Here is a 22,253-nt window from a genome sequence, read left to right on the forward strand (position 1 = left end):
CGGTGACTAAATTCCCCTTTTGCAAAACACTATTGGATGGAGAGCCTCTAAATCAAGTAATATGGTAAAGATTGATTTATTTTTGCAAGAAATCATCAGCTGGGTCCTTTCCGTCTCAGAAAGCCCTTGCCTTCTTGTAGAGAAATCCAACAGCCAAATATCCCGCGCTGATGGGATCTAGACCCTATTACGACAGGTTTTTCAGAAATTGAAGGAAGGCTCAGTGATGTGAATAACAGCACTAGACTCCTATGCAATTTTTACAGAAAGGCCCTACCACGATGTCTTTACCATTCCATATTCACCCAGCATACAGATGTCTTCAATTCTTTCATATTATGTGAGATACCATTAAAAGCCGCTTTCCATGACATTTCAGTGACAAACAGCTACAGTGATGAACTTGATAGCATTTCATATTTGCAACTGTTAACACGTTTCTGCACGGGCATCTTTGCAAGGAACCTGTACACTGTATCTGAAAGGATGATGTCTTGTTCAGATAAAACACTGACATTAAAATGACAGGCTGTCTTGGCCAAGGTTACACAAATTGTATTCAAGCGGATACCTAATGACAATGCTATGAATTCTGCAAGCTTTCTAGAATGTAATTTAGCTATTCAAAATAATCACTGCACTTGTGTTTAATTTGCAGACTACATGAGAACCATTTTGTCAGTCCCAGTAATGCAAGAAGACTATTTCCCTAGAAACCCACCCCTTTACCCCCCACCCCAAAAAAGGGAAAAAAAAAAGGAAGAAAAAAAAACCAATAGAGGAAAAGACAAAACCCATATGAGTTTTAATATTAATATTGAAGCACCTTACTTTTCTATAGTTTCAAATGAAATACATGACAGCACAAAACTAAAACCAGTAAAGGATATACTTCACTAAAAAAGATCTCCTGTCATCTCATGTATTACAATAAAAGGTAATAATATGTTTAGCACTTTTTCTGTGCACCACTTTTTAAAAAAATCAGCAGACAATAGCTGATCAGAAGATAAAGGAGCTTAAAAAAAATCCTCCAGTGTAGTAGTAAGCAAGAGAGAAATGCAGTATTAATTTTATGTAACATAATGTCTTAATATGCAGTTTATCTTGACTTTTTCACATGATTTGTCCTGTCATTTGCATAGCAAGCTCTCATTCCTAATTTCACAGTCATTATGCACTGATGTCCTGATTTCTCAGCATCACTAATCTTGATGAACTAAAAATGGTTCCTGAAGGTCAGAGGCATGTACAGTGCACATCTCCCCGTGTTGTTGTGTACATGTCGTGTGCCAGGGCCAGACACTGCCTCCAAAACATTTGCCTGAGCAAAGGCTCACACACCTCTTGACATCCCATTAATGCCGACATGGCGAGGTCCTCTGAGAATTCCCCGTGGCACAGCACGTTCCCACATCGCTGATGGGGTCCAGGCCGGTGTGAACACTGGCAAAGGGAGATTTAATTGCAGGACAAATGCCAGAACCACCAAAAGCAGGGGCTATTCTCCCATGGTCGGCACCGCGTCCCCATGCCTGTGGAAAAGCCTTGCCAGGCAGGACCAGCTCTGAGGACACTGAGTCATCAGGATGGGTAATCCCATTAATTCAGAATATCTTAATCCGTAGTCTTTAAAAACTTTTCTGGGAGCAGGAAATTATTTAATTAAATCCTGCTGTCACTACCTTCGCCCCGAAACGTGACTCACCATTATTCTCATCCCCAGAGAAGTTTACTTTACCCTGGGGTTTGTACTACCTCTCATTGAAGTTGGACCAAGCAAACAGAAGAGGAAGCATGTTTAAGTATGTTTTCTGTGCCCTTCTTGGAAGATAGACAAGACAAATATTCTTCAGTCAGATTTATGACGACAAGCGGGGATACAGACAGGAATAGGGTGGGGTGCTGTAAACCCTACACATCGGTGATTAATCCAAAGGGCCGCATTCTGCCGTCAGCTGGGCAGGGACAACTTCCATTCACTTCCATGGCCTTTCTACACGTTTATCTTGGGACAGATCTGGCGATTAGGCCCTATCTTTGAAAACTGGCCATGTACCTTCCAGTAACAAATCTCTCAGCTGCACACTCCTTGCTAGAACAGCAGCACTTAAGTAGAAAGAAAAAAAAATCATGTATGTGCTGCACACAGTTACAGAGTACAAGTACACAGGGTGCAAGTTTGTGTTGGTCCCTTCGACTTCATTTTACCATCTGAAACCACATTTTCACACCACACCTGCGCTTCTAAAGAAGGTGCTGCCTTCCATTTATAAACACAGCTAACAGCCGCATTTAGCCAAGGCCTGTACTTTAGTTTATCACGAAAGCAGCTTACGGAAACCTCGCACAAACGAATTCAAATGAACCAGAAACTATCGTGTTAAAAATTACAACACACATGCCGGACGAGCGTGGGCACACACATCGGTCTGAGGGACTTTAAATAGTTAAGAATGATGGCCTATATATCCACTCTCTTAACTCCCAACGTCCAACTTTTCCATGTAGCTAGTCCCTGGTAATACTAGGAATCAAAGGGCATGCAGCACCAGCAATAGGCTATTATAGCCCACACTTTATTACCCATTACTACCGAGGTCATTAGCGGTAAGAGTGATTGTACCGGTCTTAACCTATTGATCATTGTAACTACTATCATTTAATCCCGTGTTGAATGTCTGGAAAGCTGCTAAAGGCACACAAGAGAGAGTGCTTTAGTGATGAGAAATATAGCCAAAGCTTGGAAATTACACTTTGATTCATAAAATCTAGCCAGTGGTTTAAATCAATAGTATTTAAAACAGTCATGTAAGTTCTTAACTACAGCTCTCTAATATTTATGGGTCCCTTTTTGAGTGTATTCAGTCAAAACTAAACTTTATTTTAGATACCGTGCAATATACTTTACATTATGTTAGATAAAAAATATTTATTTCTGATATTTTGTCTGATAGTAAGTGAAACCTAAACCAAGAGCTATAAATTCATTTTAGATTTCTATCTCTCAGATGTCAACTTAAATGTGTTGCCAAAAAAAATTACAAACCAACTTTAAAAATGACTTAACTGTTTAAGTACATGAAAATGAGTGTGTTTTATGAGTTAACAATGAATCACAGAAGGCAGTTTATGAAGAACTAAAATAATTCTGTCTTACTGCCTTCAGGGAGTTGAAGTTCAAATTAAACTACTGGCAGATATATTTAAAGAATGCTAAGTTAGCATGCAGAGAAGAAATCAATCTTTTTTTTTTTTTCAGGTTGTTTATTTCTATTTTGCACTTGAAACATGATTGTTGTTATTGATATGATTAATGAACTACTTTTGGTATTGTTGACTGATAACAATAGGGTGTGGTAGATACCCAGCTGCACGTAAACCTGGCAGCAAAGGTAAAAATACAGCTGCAATTTGGCTTTGGGAGCTGTGCTAGTATGGACCTGCTGACATGCTAATACCATCAACGGCAAAAAATGTCTTTAATACTCACAATTGTCTTTGCTCACTGCTTCTCCCAGGGTTTTGCCTCTGCTCCTCCACATCCCCAAAGCCCTCCCGGCCCCGCAGTCCCCTCCAAGACCCTCCCATTTCAAGCCCTACAAACGCCCTGTTTTCACAAACTTGGGCCACAAACTTGGGCCAAGCTCCCCTTTAACTTCCCCGTGAAATTACAGCAGGGATGCATTTGTCACTCCTCCACACAACCCAGACAAGGGTCACGGGGATGAAAATGATTTAGTCCTATTTAATCATCTCCATTCCCTCATTTTCAGTGATATTAATATAATTAAATACTAGCTAAATAATTTCAAGTAGTTTAATCTTGTATGAAGAGGGGAAAAAAAAAAAAAAAGCCATTTTCACACCCTGTGCCTCCGATGCTAGATACAGCTGTGGTCCTGCTAACTGTTAGCAGGCATGCATGGAAGATGGGGAGGATTTCCTTAATTCATAAAGAATAACTCTGCCAGAAAATCCTTTTCTCCTGCGATCTATGTTCGAACTTGATTTCAGTAAGCCCTCATACCAGGCACCTTGGATTTCCAAAGAGCAATTCTTCGGTTAAAGATTTTGTGATAGAAGTTACACGGAGCAAAACAGCTGAACACAGAAGAGAACAAGTCGCTGAGGAACAGTTAAAAATACTGAACTACAATAAAAATAGCTATGGCCAGGCAAAACCAAACAATGAACTTGAGCTGTCCTGTTAGCGAGCTATTATAGGCAATATATTTAAAATATATAAAAAAATTCAGCCGAAACAATGCAAAACACGAGAAGATAAAGCACTGACACCCTGGCAAGCAGAGAGGCACGATGTCACAAGCCAGAGCAGAGCCCAGCAAAATAAAAAGTGCTGAAGGCAGGCAGGACCTGCTTCCATCCTGACACTAAAACATTTCCGACATAGTATTTCATCCTCCAAAATCGAAACACAAAACCACGGCTGTCGGAATTATTCACGCAGGAACTGCAGTGCTGGTTCATTATGCGAAATGGAATCTCACTCTTAGACTTAGTTCTTTTGCCGTAATACAGCACAGCGCATTAAGACAGGTAATGTTTATTATATTAATGTAAAATCAGCTAAGTAGTCTGTCATTAGCATAACTGTGCTCTCTGTAACAATACAACTCCCTATTAAAAGGGTGGGGGGGGAACCTCCTTAAAATTAAATTAGCATTTTATTATTATAATTTTGTTTATTGTATTTTATCAGGAGAGAAGATCTCCTTCTGACCCACAGAAAGCAGACCGATGGGCTATGCTGACATTCCCTGGCATGTCAGGATGTCTGTCGTCTTCTGTATTCTCTTCTAGCTGAGGAAAAACGGGAATATTTTTGTATTTGTTTACAGAATGAAACATCTGATCTTATCTTCCACTTCTCATGCATACCAGGTTCCTCACTAAGTGCCAGGATAATTGTTTCTGCTATAATAAATACTCATTTAATTTGCATAAAAATATAAAGTTTACATAAATTAAATCCTTTCTACATCGAACATTTGTCAAATAGAGACTAAACCAGAACATACACACACATTCAAATACCCCTTTAATAAAATGAGTGAGATTTTAAGATCGAGATTACCATCATCATTTTTCACATTTTAAAAAGTTACCATTTTTATTTCCGTTTCTAGCATGAAAGGAAAAATTATATAACCTGCTCTACATGGTTCCAAACAGTGGTGATTTTATAAAGAGTCAGTTTAAAACTAAAAAAAAAACCAAAAAAAAAAAAAAAACCAAAAAAACAAAAAAAAACCTGCATTTTTTTCCAGAGTTTAAGAAAGGAAATGTTAGATCAACATATTCTGCCAAAAAAGCCTCAAATAAACCAAAAGCAATCCTGCTTAGAAACATCCAAAATACCCCTAAAGCCCTTGAAAACCCCTTGAAACCCTCTCTTCCAAACACCCTTAATATACTGAGAATGATCATGGTGTCAGACTCCTTACATTTGTGTATTAATTCATACATACATTATGGAGAGCTTAATTAAATAATAAAAGACCGTGATTGAACCAGCAACATTTAATATGCCCAGAATTTCATGTGAGTGAAAGGGAAGTGTTATACAGAGGGGCTTTTTTTTTTTTTTTCCTTATGGCAGATTTTAAAGAACTGCAACTCCCAACAGATTTCTAGGAAGGATGAGCCCTCTCTACATCCCTGGCTATTTTCTCCTGCAAGAATCAAATCCACAGCTGCCTGCTCTTCAAACTCAGGGCATTTGAGATGACGTACATTGTCGTGGCCAGTTGAAAAAAAAAAAAAATCAGTGATTCTCTAAAAAAAAAAATCCACCTGGTTAAATCATGCTGTTTGTTTCCCACACAAACCAGAGCTCTGCTTAAACACTCGGGCTGGCTTTGCCACTCTGGTTCCAAGTGACGCCTTTATAACAGTTGTAAACTTTATTTGCTTAAAAATGTGCAGGTTTTCACACCTATGGCAGACACCTACAGCTGAACATCACAGCTAAGCACAACGGTGCAAATTAGATTATAATGAGAAAACATCAGTTGCTTCTTTGACAATTTTGCCATTCACTGATTTACTTCTAATGAAGACGCACTCCAACCAGCCAGCTCGCCGTGTTAAAGGTCAAAGCACGTTCAAAAAAATGCCTCACAAAATCAAGGCAAATGGGAAACCCGTAAAGAAACCTTCTCATAAAGTGCTGTGGCAATTAGAGTAATTGTGCAAAAAGCCGTCTTCAGTAAAAAGTAAAAGAAATTAAGCTGCCACTACTGTAACAGGTTAGATGAAAATCAAAATTTAATGTATTCTCCCTTGTGTCATCTTGTTTTGTCAAGACATCAAATAGAATTGGAAAGTACAAAATAACAAGCCCTTGAGAAATCACAGAAGCCGACCTTTTTGATGTTGTTGGTTTACCTTGTTCTCAGTTATTTGAACAATGATGTTTCAGATTTAAGGGCAAGATAAAGCTTAAAAATTAAAACCCGTTGTCAGTTTGGGGAGGAGGGGGTGTTGTCCCTCCCAAATAACAGAGCATCTTACCTAATCAATGAAGGCAAATCCGTCCAAAACTAGTGCACAGAACAATTAGCAATTCCACTTATTTGTTCACTGTTCAGTCTGGATTCTCTAACATTCATTCAACTTCAATACAGACTACAGATCCTCCTGCTAGTGCAGGAAACAGTGCTGGAAAGGTTAAAAAGAAAAAAAGAAAAAAATAGGAGAAAAAAAGGCTGGGGCAGAGATATTTGCCAGTGTTGCTTCTCTCCCAGTCTCTACACAGCCACTTTAATCTGCAGATGAGTATATGGTGGATTTTTTTTCCCTTTCCTTGTAACTGGAAAGCGAAGCTGAACATGTAAGCACCTTATAAAAACAAAAAAGGACAGGACATTTTAACTGAACTACAGCAAAGTAGTTTCCAGTAATGCAGTTCTGCTTTCAATAAAACAAACAAACTGCTTAAAACCAGCCAAGTCTTTCACCAAACAATAACAAATTTGGCTTATGGTGTCAGGACTTTCCCACAATCTAGTTTTGCAGGTGTTGATAAAACTACCCCTGCTACCGCTTTTCCCTAGCAAAGAGGGGAGAAAAACAACACCAGTAAGTTATCCTGCTACTGGGAAACCTTTACAGAAAGTAAATCCACGTGCTGTGTCCTCCCAGCTCAGGTTTGCCTACAGCAGCTCTGGAAAGACTAAGAAATACAGAGCAGAAAAGCACAGGAGCCTCTGAAACTCCTTAAACTTTTGAATGCAGAAATCCTTCTCCCCTTACCTTTCTTCAGCTGCAGGAGCATGTAATCACAGACACAGAAACCAGGGCATTTTGCACTGAAATAACCATTTCAGGATTTTAGAAACAACTTCATTCTCAAGCAACAACAGCGCTTGAGTGCTGTCAGGTTAAAATGGTGCATAAGATATCGCTCTGACTGCTCTACCTCGCTTTCAATGCTTAAAAATCCATTTTATCCTTCTCCACACAACTGTTGCAACCCTTTTCTTCCTTGCATACAACTAAAACCAACTTGACTCTCGCAGACATCAGAGCCCACCGTCCATCAGTGCAATCATCCATCTGTGACCCATTACAACCCAGGGGTGACGTGCCACGACTCTGCTGTGAGGTCTGATCGCGATTCACACCCCAGCACAAATTTCAGTGTGAGGTTAAGAGTGACACTTCTAAAACCTGTGCAGGGCTCATCCAGTTCTAGAAGAACGTGAGGCACCCACACCTTCCCCTGAGCACTGAGGTCCCTGCAAAGCCAGCGCAGGGATTTCATTTCTTCCCTGTCAATCCCATTGTATTTATGACTTCTCTTTAGTTCAGCTGAGTGACTGGTCAGAGCATGTCTCAGAGCTTCTTTTTCTTTTTTAAAGCAAGAATAACACTGCTTAGAAAAGGGAGGGCACAATGGCACAGCACAGTAAAGTGAATGTTAAACAAGACAGAAAAAAAAACAAACCAACTGTAGCAAACAAAAAAAATTTCAAAGCAGCCCTTCCTATCATAAGCTTTCTGATGATTTATGGTTTACCAACTCAGCAAGGTTACGCAACACTGCATGCCTTTAGATGCATTATTTGAGTCAGTTGAGATTTAATTAAGATCACAGCCTCCAAAATCCCTGTCAAATGAAAATTCACAGAAGACAATACACTATATATCCTCATGCAGATAGTCTCCATTCCATGCTCTGGAATAACATAAGTTAATCCTCGTTTCTATGGTGGCAGACAAAAGTTCACTAATTTTGTTTTCTTTTGACACTTGTGTTGTTTTCTGTTTTATGTCATGAGATCATTCCCTTTTGAGAGGGGAGGGGAGCTGATATAGGGGGAGAGGAGGGAGAGCAATATGTCTGAATATGGCAGCAGATGTATTTTGACATTCTCACAGTTCTGCTGTGATGTCATCAAGTTTTCATATAATTAACCCCTGCCAGTAAGAGCATCCTTTCATGACATCTGTCCATTGGGAAGAGGGGGAAGGACTCAGGGAAAAAAGCACAAAAAGTGCCTTGGTCTTGCTCTCACGCTAAAACCAAAATCAAACAAAATTAAATTAAGGCTATGGAGCAGCATTTACATCTTCCTTCTGTATCAGTGACTGGCTTTTCCCAATTGATTATCTGCCCCAACTACCTCCTCACCTCTGAGGTGCCCTGAAACCACATGCCACGGATGCCCAGCTCATTCCCAGCACCTTCTCCTCCTGACAGTCCTGGTGCAGGAGAACCCCTTCACTCTGTAACCCAGTTCCTCTATTTGCTAAACACGAACACGTTAAATAAAACAGTATTTCTTAAAGAGAAAATGCTAGAACTTAACCTCATTCCACTGTATTCCTATTTGCATTATCTTAGTATCTGCTTGCTTATCTCATGGTTTAGAAATGACAGGTGCTAGCGGTCTTTTGTTTGACAGGCCACTACACAAATAACTGTCTTGCCTGAAAGGGCTAATGCACTACTAATGAACAATAAATCAACTTTGATTATAAAGTGTCAGACCAATCAGTTTGCAGTTCAACTCTATCACAGTCTAGGCCAAGGCAGCTACTCTGTTTAGGCAGGACTCGGGTTTCATCTCTGCAGCCTTATCAATGAAATTTTTTGGACGTAGCCACAGGAGATCACTGAAAGCCCTCTGACAGCAGATTTTCCGCTGGCTGCGAGGAGAGGACAGAGCCTGCTTTTAGAGACTTCCTAGACTGCTACTACAATAAATATACAATCAACAAAAGCCATTTCTTTACCAGACAGAAGCACACTCTAATGACATATGCACATGTACACACATGTGTTGTAGCCGTGACTTTTTGGAGCAAACAGAAACGCCTTTTAACTTGGTGTAAAAGATGTGCGAGATGCCTGAAAGCTCTGCACATTAAACACACTTATGAGGGGTTCGAGCTGGTAAATGCTAATTTACCAGGCAGGGTGCTTACAGCTCCAGGGGGAGAGGGAGGTAAAGAGACTCCTGTCCTACTACAGCTACTGCACATGCACAAGGCATTCCAGGATTGGGCCCGGGAGCATCAGGCATGAAAATCAGCTGTGATCCAAATTAAAAAAAAAAAAGATTTTAACATTTCAGTTTATTTATAAAAAGGCAAACTAGCATGCGCAAGTCACTTTTTATTAGAAATAAACTTCAGCGATTTATTGTAGTTCACAACTCAACACTCACGGCTAGAATAAATCCAACCGTTTGGTTTTCATAAACAGATCTTGGTCGCCCTGCATGATTCACATTTCCTGCCACCAAACTTGTTTTTATTTAAAAATATGAAATGGTAGCGTGTCAAACGCCAGCACACGCACCGAGACGACTGTGTCGTGTTACCGAGGGGCTTTTCCCTGCCACCAGCACGACGACAAGTCACAACTCTCACTGTTTTCGGAGACAAGCTGGCTTTGAAGGAGTTAATTCCAGAGAGGAAGAGTGTATATGCACTTTGCTCTAAACTTACCACCCACTTCCTAAGGGTTCCCTCCTCCCCGCCACCACCACCCTCGAAATTTCAGCTCACTCGCACTGCAACGCTGACACCGAGCCCGGCTGCGCCGAGATCCCGTTACATCCATTTCGCCGGGGTTCACAGCACCAGTCAATGTCAAAAACAAAGCTCACTCACTTAATTTCCCCCGGTAAATTGACTGGCGAATCCATTCAGCGATCCCGGTTCCTGACATTTAAACCTGACACTGTGTTTTATCCGGCTCCGTGCACTTTCCCTGCTTCCTCTTCTTCCCAACTCCAGCGCTGCGGCACAGCCCGCGCGGCTACGCGCACCCGCGACTGTCACGACAGGCGCGAGGCGACACGCTCCGCTCATCACTTCTAAAAACCCCCGGCGAGTTGCGGGGCGCACACGCTGTCCCCTCCGTACCTCCCTCCGTCCCTCCCTCCTCCTCCTCCTCCTCCCGCGGAGAAGCCGGGACCGCGCGGCTCCTCCAGCCCGCCGCGGCTCTTTCCGCCACTTTGCGCGGGCCTCCCCCTCCCGGTCCCCCCGCGGGGCACCCACCTGGGCGGCGGCGGGCGGCGTGCGGCGCGCCGGGCCATGGAGCGGGCTGGCGGAGCGGCGGGCGCGGAGCGGTGCGGAGCCTCCGCGGGCGCGGGCGGAGTGCGGGGCGCGCTGCTCTCGGGCTGCCGCCGCCGCGCCGCCACCCGCGCGGCCCCGCCCTGCGCCGCCGCGCACACCCCGCCCCGGAACGGGGCGCCCCGCGGGCCGCCCCCGCCCCCCGCCCGGGCACCGCCGGCTGGACACCCCCCCGGACCCCGGCACGGCCGGGAAAGTGCCGGCACAGCGCGCTCGCGGCTCCGGGGGGGAGCCTCCTGCTCGCCCCGCAACTTTCTCGTCTCCCGCGGAAAGTGGCTGTCGCTCTCCTGCTGCCCGACCGACTCCTCTGCCACACAACCTCGGGATTTCGGTATCGGAAAATAGCAGTGAGAATAATAAAAAAACAACCACGAGGTGCCTCTGATAGGAGTTTGCACCAAAACGTGGCAGAGCTCCCGGCCTGCGGAGGGGAGCATCTCCCCTTCCTCCCTCGGCCGCGCCTGGGGACCAGCGGTACCCCTGTACCCCGGGCAGGGGTCCCCTGCCAGCCCTGCCCGGGGACATCCACGGCCACACGGATCTAAGGCAGCCGAGCCCTGTGCACTCAAATCCGCTGTGTTTGGGTCTGGGGCACCTCTCAAACGTGGGGTACGCCTCACTCAGAATAACCTTCACAAACTTAGGCGGGCGAGCTCCAAGAAATGCTTGTCCAGACTTCAGCACCCAAACTCGACGCCCTGTCCGTGTGCTCTCTCTAACCTAAGGACTGCCACAGACCTGGTGCCCTGTTTTCCCTTCCCCAAAATGCTCCCATCCATAGCATATGCTGAGCTGGATCCCACAAAGATCATCGAGTCCAACTACTTCATCTCAGGCAGCAATATTTGGTAAAATCTCTCCCCCTATTTCAATAAGATTTTTTTTACATTTTCACATAGTTTCTGAAGACAAAACTGATACAGAGAGTAACTCCTCAGTTACTTCACGTGCAAGTACAAGAGCAGACGGAAGCTGCCCTACACCATTCCCAGCAGAACCTCCCGTTATTTGCAGGAGTCGGGGCTGTCAGACAATAGCCCCATTAGTGATGCTGCTGAAGAACCTCACAAGAAGCAAAGACAAAGGACCCAATTTAATGACAACTTGTGATCTGATGTTAAATGGGATGCGATACGGATTGCTTTCCACCCTAAAGTGTTTTCGTGTCAGATAACAAATTTATTAATGGGATTTTTTTCAGGTCACAAAAATGTGACCCCACCCTCTTATGAATATTTAATAAGGGACTAAGGGCATCTTTTCCAAGACCCTAAATCTGCCAGAAACAGCCTACATGAATCAGAAAGCGCCTGCCTCTTAAAGGGGCATGGACGCCCTGAGCAGGTCAGCACAGACAGGGCATGGGAACAGCCAGGATTTATCCGTGTTATATCTGTGCAGAGTCAAGCACACAACGTACACACACCCCCCCGACACGCTGGGAGCTCAGCAATAACATAAACCATAATGCATGCAACGGGCTAGTAATAATTATCACCTGTGCTTAAGAGAAATCCTTCCTGTCCTGGACTTCAAAGTAATCTCGAGGAATTTGGATTGCTTTGGGAAATATATGACAGAATACACAGACTTAAACTTTTCAACAGTTTCTCTTGCGGACCACCTCCTCCTTCCTGCTGTATTTCTACGAGCATTGCTGTGGCAGCATTCCCAACAGCCCCGACAGCGAAGGAGCAGCATTAGGAAGGCTCTGAGCGTTAACACACCCGGACCAACTCTGCAGCCAAAATGAGCAGGGGGTGTGTGCCCAGGCAGTCTCTGCAGACCACCAGAGGATGCTCCACAGACCCCAGTCTGGAAATCTTTTGATCCATTTTGTCTTCCTCAGCAGAAACTTCTCACACACACGAGCCTCAATCCTATTCTCACATCATCAATTCTTATTTTCCAGTGTCACCATATCCAGGCACACACAGCTCAGTCCAAGGCCAGTGCCCTCCTTCTGCCCTGGTTACCAACTGATCACATGCCTGTGGGCCAAGCTCTGCCTTACTCTATTTATAAAAAAAAGGGGATTCTATGAAGCCTACCACTTTGCTCAAGGCATTTCTCTTCTTTCCAGGGGCAAAGAAAAAGTGTAATGTCTCAACGCAAGCCCAAGGCTGCGAGAGCTACATGTGAAACAAAAGCACAGTGCTGGCTCTGGCACTGACAGTTCTCCCCAGCCTTGGGCAAGTCACCTAAGAATTTTTGTGGTTTTAGTTCTTTTTTAATATCTCAGATGTTGAGGATGCCTCCTTCTCTGAGAGCTCAGTTTGCAGTGTTTCTGGCCTGGCTTTGCATGATTTTCAAGGCAGTGAATGGCCTCAACATCTCTGCCTCCTCATCTGCAAAACAGGGATAATACAACTCATTTCAGGATCTTCTGTAGACCAATATTTGCAAAACACTTTGAAAAATGAAAGGTGCTGTCTAAGCACTGAGTGCTGGCCACAGAACCTGCAAGCCGTATTTTTAAAGCGTTTTATACCCTTTCATATAAAAGCTTCATACCTGCAAGCTCAGCCAACATCTGCTGTGGGCTAAAAACTTCAGCCTTAGTAACGGAGATGGTAGCACTTGTTAAGTAAGGTCACCATGAAATATAATGCATTTCTAAGCCAGCAAAATATTTTAAAAGACCAGGAAGAACCATAAACTCCCACTTTAATTCCATTCAATTATGAAGAGTCATCACAGACAGAGACCATCAGACAGGGATGCTCAAAACAGAACACATAAAGTAATACATTAAAAATAACTGGGAGAGAGCGTTGCAGGCTAGATGGCTATTTGGCACTGTGTGCACATGGGATCTGATCCATATTGGGTGGTAGTATCTTTCACTTAGCTGAAAGAAAATAATCACTGGATACTAAGCTCTAAGGTCCAAGTGAGAGGAATAGATTATGCATTATGACGAATACAGTGGAATAAATGATTTTGCAATGCCATTATTTTACATGTACACATCATTCACAGACTTTTGCAGGTACCTATCCATGCAGAGACCACGGACTTGCCTAAAGAAAAGCCTCAGCTGCCTGCAGGGCAGGAGAGAAAAAAAAGAAAAGACAAAAGACATCCACAAAGTGCAATTTTCTCTAACCAGAGTCAACCTGCCCCAAATGAGTCAATTTTATGTCTGGTCCTAATATGAGGCAATTTCTACCTAAGACAATACATCTGCACTTAGTCCTCGGGATGTTCCCCTTGGCAGGCACAGCCAAATAGGTCCCACTTTGCTCTCTGGCAGCTGGTACTGGGCCAAATCCTGTGCCCTGCTTCCCAAATACAACTTCGGGAGTAATTCAGCTGAACTTAAGTGCCAGTGCTGCTGTGGCACAGAGGAGCCCACCCGCCCAGCGGGGCCACTGCCAAGCCTGGCAAAGGCAAGTGCCAAACCAGGCTGCTCAGCACTCGGACTGGAGCCATGGGCCGCTTGAAAAGCAAGCTGCCGTTTGCAGTTCTGAGGGAAAAAGGCCGTCTTGGATACTATTCCCACTCCTGGATCCCCAGGCCCATTTTTGTGGGGTTAAATCATATTTTCCTGTTTTGAGAATGCTTCATTTTCCCTTGTTGCTGTTTGAAAGACCTACAAAAACAAATGGGGAAAACAACTGACTAAACAGGAAACAGTGAAACTTATAACCCACAAAGTGCTGAGAAAAAGGACAAGTAAACAGTTTTTTTGGGTCATTTTTAATAATCTCAGCTAATGCCCTCATGGTAAAGTATCTTCAGGCAGAAAAGTGATTTTTAGGCTGATGGTGTCTAACAAAACAGAACGCCAAAGCAATTAGCATTTCAGTAATCCTTGTGTCTCTGTTGCTCTTTTTTTTTTTTTGATGCGAAACTGTCATTTTTCTTACTGGCCCTGCAAATTCTGCATGAACAAGGCTCTTTAAATCCCCTCAGTGTTGTACCAATGGTTTAAATTTCACTTCATGGCATGCTTTAAATTACCATTCACATCTTCATTTAATGCATCATTTTATAATGCCAGTGTTACTAGTTAATTTATATATACACAGCAGGATGTGTCAACATTCAGGTGAGTTATGAATATGATTGTACAGGAGTTATGGAAGACATTTCAGCAAAATTATGGTTCCCTCTAAACATAAAAATATTAATAATGAATCAAACATCACAGGTAAACAACAAATTTTATATAATTGCTCCCTCCCATGCTTCTAGATAAATAAATAAATAAAAATGGCATCGTTTTTGCTCTGCATTCATATTTGATTGATCTTAATAAATTGCCATCTCCTTTCCTAATAAACTGTAATCTCTTGTTTCCGCCACAAAGTAAAATTTATTAGCACACTCTTCTACCAGCAGGTCTGCATCACTCACAGCACAGTGTGCAAATTGTTCCAAGTATGCTTGGGCATTATTCATAATTTATTTTTCTGCCCCAAAGTACACAATATATTGAGAGGTAATCACCACTAACTGTTCTCAGTTACTTTCCCTAATTATGTGAGATGACATTTATGTCACGTACAGTAGGGGAAATGCTGCAGTTTCCACTAAAACTCCATTTTTTTTTGCCATGGGTCGAAACACAGTGTTCACACAGAGAAAACCTTCTTTGGACAGGAAAGACTGGAGGTGGTATCTGGTAGGAGATGGCAACACCTCCACTTGAAAAGAACAAGTCCTGTCTACCAAAATAACCCACTGGGCATGACAACAGCAATGGCTCCGAGAGGAAAAGTAGGTGTTTTGTCGTGATGTTAAAGTTGCCATGGTAAGAAAAAAAAACACAGAATGAAACATCAACAAAACAAATGTCAATCAAACACATTTTTGCCTGTTAAGTATTAACCAGTGAACTCCTGGCCACCCCAGATCATCTCCTGCCCAGTGTCGCAGTGCAGGCAGGCAGGCACTGCGGGCTGGAGCCACCCCAGGGTCCCCAGCTGGGTGTTTTGGGCTGGATTACCCCTCTTTGGGGGCTGGTGTGGAATGCAGTGCTGGAAGCACTGCCCTCTCCTGGTAATCTGCCTCTCTCATCAGGAGACTTAGTGCTTCACCTCACTCAAAAGGATCCTCTTTAACAGCCCAGGTCTGCTTCCACAACAACCCAACCTACACACAGGAATTTATCACCTGAGATATAAATTAAAATAAAACTGATTAACTGTGGGTCCCTTTAGGTAAAAACACCTATCAGGCTATTGTGCTCACAGTCCAGGAGCGCTGAGCTCTGTATTCTGGTACTCCTGTTGAGAACACCCTCTATCACCACTGGGCATTGTCATTTTTCACTCACTCTCTTGGGAACGCATATCAGAACATTTTCAATAAAACACCTTCTTAGTAGTAATGGGCCACTGTTCCCATTTCAGTAGTCCCTAAAGTTTCAAGATACAGTTTACTTAGCTGGCTCATAGTTCCAAGTTTTCTTCCAATATTCAAAAGCTATTTTTAATTTTTTTTAAAGAAGGCAGCCAAGGGAAGAGCTTTTTCTCTTCTTTAAAAAGCAAAACAATAAAGTTGATACATGCAACAAAGCAACTCGAATTATTTCCTAAAGAGGTGTTTAGTCAACAGCCCTCGTGGTTAGATAGGAGTGCACAGAAAAGCTGTGACACTGCTGGTGCTACATAGGGATAGAGTTTGGAAGTGGCACTGGGATCTCTGCTCCTGCTAGAAAAAGTACTGTGACTCCAGGAATCAAATTCATATGGAAAAAGAGCTTTTTAGGAAGCAGGGCTTGGTGAGGAGGTGTCCTCATGAACACTACCCTGTGATGCACAGAGTGCTTCTCCTCTTCCTCACTGTCTCTGGGTCAGGAGCATCCCCTCACTAAGCCCAGCAGGATGGGGAAGGGGAGGGGAGGAGGAGCTGCTGTTGTTTTGGGAAAACAAGACTGCAGGGCAGGAGAAGCCCCAGCCTCAGCACAGCCATCCCCTGGCCTTTGGCCACGTCAGTCATTTTGATGGTGCACATCTGGTTTCACATGGGCGAGAAACAGGCAGCCGTGCTGGCTAAGCAAACACCCCAGCCACAGGACTTTGCTCTCCGATCCCTTGGGGTCATCCGGCCGGCTCAGAGTCCTTTGTGCATAACTAAGCAGGGCTCACTGTGTGCTCTAGGCTTTTCCTTTGTACTTCCACTCGGCCCTTCACAGCGCAATGCCACGATGCATCACTTCGTTCCAAATAAACGGGCCCAAACTCAACTCAAGGACAGGGTCCTCCCCTCCTGCTTCCCTTCTCCAGGCAAATGCGGCTCCTGTCTGCGAGGAAGGGTTATGACCCATCAACATTTCCTATCCAAATCCAGCTGCTGCTTATTCCAGTCCTTTCCCCTCCCCAACCCTGAGCTACAAGAAAAGAGAGGATGCTGAGAGGCAGCAGGTCTTGGAGCTGGGAGAGGATGTGGTGTGGCAGCCAAGACCTGCTCCTTTGCTGCACCCATCATGGCAAAAGGTGAACAAGCAAATAAAGGAATTTTTCTGTGGTCCCTTGAAGACAAAAAAATTGGCTTCCTGTAGCAAGAGAAATCCCTCAAATGACTCTAAAGATTTGGGGTTGGAAAAGCAGAAACTCACTGCAAAGTGAAACAGGAGAGACAGAAGTTGATCTCTGGAAGGAGACAATTCTCTGCCCTCAAATGCAGCCCCTTCTGGGGTGGACAGTGGCAGCAGCTTCGCCCTACAGAGCCCTGAAGGAATTCAGGACACCTGAGGCACCAAATCCTTCACTCGAATGAAACTGCAGGGTGATTAAGCAGAGAGAATGTAACTATCCAAACTGTAATTTGGCCAGCACAATGGATCTAACACCCCTATTCTTGGGAGGAAAAAAAAAAAAAGTACTGTATTTGAAGTTCAAAATCTAATTAACTATTTGAGAAAAAGAATTCTGTTTTTAAAAGAAAATTCCTAACAATATAAAGAGAATTAGTGCCAAAGTTTTTGAAGAACCGCATAAAATGGTATGAAAAACGTACGATATTGTAATAATAGGAATGACTGGATTTGCTCAAATGTTCCTTATACCTTATAATACAAGAATAAAATACAGTGTAAATCCTTCTATCTACGTAAGTTCCCTGTACAGAAAAATCTCTCCTTTAATAGGTTTACACCTTTAACATGTATTAGTTTGGAAAAGTCCTAGGGTATAATTACACATCTTGGCTTGGCACATTAATAGCTGTTCCCTTCATTTACTGATTTCTTTTACTGGTCAATTTGCTATTTTACTGCATTGCTCTTACAGCTTGGCTTCCCCCCTGTGCAGGGAAGGGCAGAGGGGCCGAGCTGGCCATGGGCTGTGTGTGCTGCCGTGGGGAGGTGGCTTTTGATACCTTGATCCCAGCCATCTGCATGCACGATGCTCATCTGGGATGTGGCATTTGCATCCACGTTTGCCAGCAATCTGCAGGTCACAGGCAGAAGGAAGCAGATCTGCCCTCACTTCCAGGAAAATCTGTGTAGAAATACATTCTACAGGCCCAGGAGAGAACGAGCCAAGCAGAGCTTCTCCAGGGTTTAGTGCCACCTTGCTGGTCTCCCTCCAGTGCCCCACAGAGCACTTGCTGCTGCCCAGGCTCCTGACCCTGCATCCCTCCCCTCAGCGTTTTCTCCCAAATCCCCTCTGCCACCTTTCATCCCTCAACTCCCTCCTTGCTCTAGGCCTTCACTGTTGTCTCAAATTCTGCTCTCTGCTCCCCTGGAGCTCCATCCCTATTGATCCTCCTCACCTTCTTTCTCCCTATGGCTTGAGGAGAGATGCTCACCTGGGACAGGATGCTTGTCTCGCTCCATCACACACCTGGGAAAGGACCACTTCCCCATGATGGAGAAGGGACACACCTAATGATCTGTGTTACCAGTCTCCACAGGTTTTCTTTGCATCTCTCAGCTCCAGGCTCACGGCAAAGTTCACATTTGCTAAGCCTCCGTCCAGCTTCTACAGGTTTTTTGACAGTTTAAGAGTTTTCTTGTGTTATAGTGGAGCCATTCAGTTAATGGCTTCTCAGCACTGCCATTATAAACCAGAACTTTTCAGGTGTTTATTACTCAGCTTTAAAAATTGGCTCTATGCTGAAATTTGGCAAACGAAGTGTCAGCCTAGGAGAAAATTTTATTTTTTGCCAATTTTATACTCTAAAAAAAAAAATGACCCCATTTTGGCCTCCATAAAAATGCAGCTTTTGCTGCCTCAATGACAACGGTGAAGTAACAAGTCAATATTGTAATAGTGCCAGCAGAACTGAGTGATTTAATGCCTAAAATTGCTTTGAAGGTGAAGAGTGCTATTGAGCTGCTAATTATTAACTATTATTACTGATCCTGCCGCACAACGAAGATGCAAACAGAAAACAGAGGGAATATGAGACATCACTGGAAAAACAAGGCAGAATCGGAATGAGGGTCCAGCACTGAACACGGAGGAGCTGGAAAACAAGAGTCAGGAGCCTTGGCAGGGTGGGATCCTCCAGCCAACACAAGAAGAATGAACTGATATGGAAATATTATTTTTCGTTTTCCGGGACGGTATTTCAAACACAAATAAAATACAAATGACACGGTGTAGCTTGCTCCATGCCAAAGCTAGCAACAACATGGGATCAAAATCAGTTCTAAACCAAGCTGAACTGAGGTCAGTAGGAACCTCATATTGCTCAGCTGAAGCCAAGAGAAACTTTGCCATTTAATCCAATGTGTAGAAGACAGAGCCCTGAAGGTGCTGAGGATGGGTGACCTTGCCTCAGCTGCCCAGCAGTCAGACATCCACATAAAAACAGGCTGGAAATTTCAAAGATCCCAAAAGACTTATATCCTCCAAATCTTCAGGATTCTTTCAAATCCCATATGCACAGGGATAGCAGCATCCACATCACACCCTCCAAAATCTGACCTAGGTTGATCCTAGGTTGACTTGGATGTACGGAGGGAAAACTGAGTGATCTCCACTCTGAACATCTCCAGCCACTCACTCCACTGTGTCACCTTCTGAGGGGACTGTGGTTCCATAGCAGAAAGGTGACAGAGGGAGTATTTCTTCTTTGGGGGAAGAGTGAGGACTAGGAGTTGAGTGAGGCCAGGGCACGCTGCCATTTGGAATGTGCTGTACCAAAGCAGCCGTGAAAAGTCATAGGGGCTGATTTCAAACACAGTAAAAGAGAAAAAAAAAAAACAATTTATCTTTCTGGAAACTTTCTGCTTGTCTAAGTGGCAGCTATTTAAATACAATTAACAAGCAAATGATTTTAAAATTACAATACATTTAGTAAGGCAGCATCACAAACAATTTGCATCTCATTAAAGTGTTTGAAGCTGGAGAATCAACCTCCCAAAAGGGCTGCACATCAAGTGGGAAACCCAGACAGTCAACAGCTTCTGTACTGTCCTGTGACACCAGACACATGCTGGGAGGACAGCAGAAGGAGGGCCTCAGTGTCCAGCTGAGCCCCTGGCTGGGCCACTCCCCTGGGGAGTTCTGGCCACACCACAGCTCTCGGCACAAGGACGGATGCCACAAGCCACAGCCTTGCTGGAAGTGGGTGTAAGACGAGGAAGGAAGGAAGGAAGAGGGTGTGTGTGTGTGTGTGTGCATGTGGGATGGGCACTTTTTAATATACATTCGTGAACAAAGAGTTTAAAGAGATTTCAAGCTATTTACTCAACTCTGTATATAATTAAAAGTTTATAGATTACACCACCACAAACCTTCTGAGATTGCTGCCGGATCTGGACACACATTAATTCCCAGGAGCCTCCTGCAGAACAATCCCATACCAACATGTGCAGCAGGAAAAGCCTCAAAGAAGGAACAGTTTTAAATGCTTCCAATTCACTTTCAACTGTGATTTACCGTGGTGGTTCCATTTAACCTGAAGGATTCAGAAGCACTTCCCAGATCACACACCACTTCCCCTCGTGCCTTTGGCTTCCTTTAGAAAGCCAGGCTGATGCACCTAGCCTGCCTGGATCCATCCTAGGACACAGGTTTTCCTAAGCACAGCTCCAAAGGGATACCTGTGGGGGCCAGGGCTGCTGGTTTTGCTCTCAGTGCAGCTCCTGCCATACAAGACCCTTCTGTTGTAGCCCACGGATGGGAGGGACCTGGCAGGAGGCTGGTGGGAGGGAAGGAATGTACACAAGATCTCTACAGGTGATGCATGAACAAATTCCCAGATGAATGAGGAATGCAGCTAAACAGCCTTAATTTCACTTATCAGAAGACTTGAAGGTGAGGATGTCCACAAGAGAGGATGTCCCTGAATAAGTCACCTCTCAGGATCAGCCTCAAGTGCTGACACTGCCAGCACTGACCTACTCTCCAACCACACCTTGAATCTAAAAGCTTGCTCCAAAGTACTGCACAAACTGAAAAGGCACAAACGATACCTTCCCTAGAGTTCAGCACAAGTTCTGAAACAACCTTTTGCTTGCTGTGCCTCCAACTCCACGGGCTGTGGAGCTGCACGTGACAGTTGTTTAATGCTGCGCAGCACAGTTATACACAACACTGGCAGGGGAGAGCGAGAAGAGAGTTTACAATTGAATCTGCAGAGGAAATTCGGGTAAGTTGAATTATCCATTTGGAAGCTGGCCAAGGGCTGGGACTACTCCCAGAAGAAGCGACCGGTTTTGCTCGTCCTTTGAAAGGCAGCACCTCTGAGCTGCCCGTGGCTCGCACTCGCTGCTTCTAACAGAGCAGGGCCAGCACATCCTCTGTGCTCTTCCTGGCAGGGGGGTTTTCCTGGGATCCAGGGGTCTTGGCTCACTGCTGAGAGACCCGTCAGCAGCGACAAGGGGCTGAGGGCACTGATACCCTGCAGTGCCTCTGCAAGGGGGGTGGCAGCTTGAGCCTGGGAAGCCCAGTAAAAAGTGAGATGGAAAAAAGAGTAACAAAAAACAAGGTAAAAGCAAACCAGTCATCATCAGGTGCATTCACTGTCTGAGCACTGCACACCAGAGAAGCTCCAGAGCCCTTTGGGTGGTTCCCAGGTCTCTCCATCCCTGGTGTCGTCATGACCAGCGTGTTTCACCTCAAAACTTCCTGCCCAGAGATGCCACCAACTACTGACACAGGCCTTGTGAGCTTCTTTTTCAGACCTGTGGTTTTGTAGTTTGTCAAAACAGGATACTATTTACATTTAAAATGTGACGATTTAAACAAAGGTGAAATAGTTACTGCTGTTTTAGCAACCAGACGTCAGGCTCTGCTCATGCACACGTATTTTTTTGTTTTTAAAAGACCTCAGTCCGCTTTGCCAGCACGCTCTCCCTGCGAACCTGGATGCAAAGACAAGTGTCTAAGCAAAACAACACTCACTTTCTATGAATTACTGAACATGTGTAATTCATTTATCTGTAATATTGTGCTAAACTCAGCTCCAATTAAACAAACGAAAACACCTGCTTAGCACACATAGATCTTTCCATACCTCAGGGGAAGACACATCAGTGTGCTCTGTAGTACAATCTGGCTCAGAAGCCTACACTAACAATGCAAAGCTGGGATTTTTCTTTTTTTCTTAAATGCACATAGGCAAGGAGATTAAAAAAAATACAGACAGGGAGATATTGGGGATGGAGTATTTGCATTTGGTGTTTCTATCTATAGCACGTGCAGTTCTGTGATATTTAAGTGCTCACTGGGGGCTTC

The 22,253-nt window shown here is 44.1% G+C and overlaps 1 protein-coding gene across 5 annotated transcripts in view; it reads right to left on the reverse strand.

Moving 5' to 3' along the window:
- FOXP1 (forkhead box P1) overlaps window positions 1-22,253 on the reverse strand; it is a 381,899-nt gene that overhangs the window by 75,093 nt on the left and 284,553 nt on the right. Inside the window, exon 1 of one of the 5 annotated variants that reach the window (XM_082288841.1) lies at window positions 10,537-10,616. The exons of the other annotated variants lie outside the window; for them this stretch is intronic. The gene's annotated coding sequence lies outside the window, so the exon portion shown is untranslated. Of the gene's footprint in view, window positions 1-10,536; window positions 10,617-22,253 lie in introns of those variants that run through there. 5 annotated transcript variants of the gene reach the window in all.

The sequence above is a fragment of the Coloeus monedula genome (genome assembly GCF_965178545.1).
Source record: "Coloeus monedula genome assembly, chromosome: 11".
Classification (NCBI taxonomy): domain Eukaryota; kingdom Metazoa; phylum Chordata; class Aves; order Passeriformes; family Corvidae; genus Coloeus; species Coloeus monedula.